Source organism: Trichechus manatus, unplaced genomic scaffold (assembly GCF_000243295.1).
Source record: "Trichechus manatus latirostris isolate Lorelei unplaced genomic scaffold, TriManLat1.0 scaffold00057, whole genome shotgun sequence".
Lineage (NCBI taxonomy): Eukaryota > Metazoa > Chordata > Mammalia > Sirenia > Trichechidae > Trichechus > Trichechus manatus.
Genome location: NW_004443993.1, coordinates 11,163,793 through 11,165,037, shown reverse-complemented (window position 1 = coordinate 11,165,037; position 1,245 = coordinate 11,163,793).

Below are 1,245 nucleotides of genomic sequence, written 5' to 3'. Positions count from 1 at the left end.
GGGGCGGGGCCCCCAACCCTTCACCCCCGTCACCCCGCCGGGGATCGGGGACCCATCAATCCCCCAAGAGCGGCCGCGGTCCGGGGCTCCCTAAACTCGGGGACAGGGCCGCGCCTCCCAGCTTGAGGCAGGGTCCCCCCGGATAGCGTGACGGCTTGGGGTTCTCGTTCCCTCCTCGTCCCGAGCTGGGTCCGTGCTCTTGGGCCTTGGGGAGTGTCTGCGTCTCCCCCGCGCCCGCTCCCCATGGCATGGAGGACTAGGATCTGGGGCTTATCCCCCGGCGCAGTGAACCCAGCTCAGAAGGGTCCCCTGACGCCAGCCGTGTGCCGCCGCCACCACCATCCCAGGCTGCGGGGCTAGGGTGCTGGACCACCCCAAATACTGTACCTGCTGGCGGTCTGTGCCCCGGGCTTGGTTTTGGGGTCCCGCTTGGTCTCCTCCTTGGGTCCCAGAGCCCCGCCCCCTGGGACGGAGCCCTCCGTGTTGTTAGTCGGAGGCCTCCTAAGTCGCCTTCTCGGCGTCGCGCCCAGGGCTCTTCCTTCTCCTCCTTATTCTCCTCAGGACAGCATCGAGAGCGAGTGACTCCACTTCTAGGGGTTCTAAACCCCACGCTCGTGCCATCAGATCCTACTTCCAAACCTTGGTTGTTTCCCCTATGCTGTCCTCCCTAGCAGTCAGTTAACTTGTTGGTCCAGGGTCCTTTCCACCCCATTCAGCCCCAGGACTGGCCGTTTAGGAGGCTCAGATCTGGCTTTTGAGTCCCTCTTTTTCTCTTATATTGATCGTTGGAAGGTCCCCAACTGGTTCCAGAGGAAATAGCTCCCTGGGTTTCTTCCCCACGCTCTGGATCAAGGGGTCCAGGCTCTGCACCCCTGGAGACGGTGGTCCCCTCTGGTAGCTTGGGGCCCCTTTTCACCCTCCTGGGATGGAGCTCAGAGCGTCCCTACCCAAGGAATCTGCCTTCTTCCGGATTCTCTCCCGAGGCAAGGCCCCAGACAGACGCTCGCCTTGATTTAGAAGTGAGGTAGGGTAGAGGAGCCTAGACCTCCTTCTAGGACGGAGTCACTGCCCTACCCCGCTCCTCCCAGGGTGCCCTCCCCAAGGCCCTGCCCTGCAAATGCTTGTATTCTTCTTGCCCCTCCCTCTTTGCTTCCACCTCCCTTCCTGCTGGGATCTGAACAGAGCTCTCATGGTTCTGTGATTATAGCCTGTATCTCCCCCCCAGCCCCCACCCCCCACACAGTA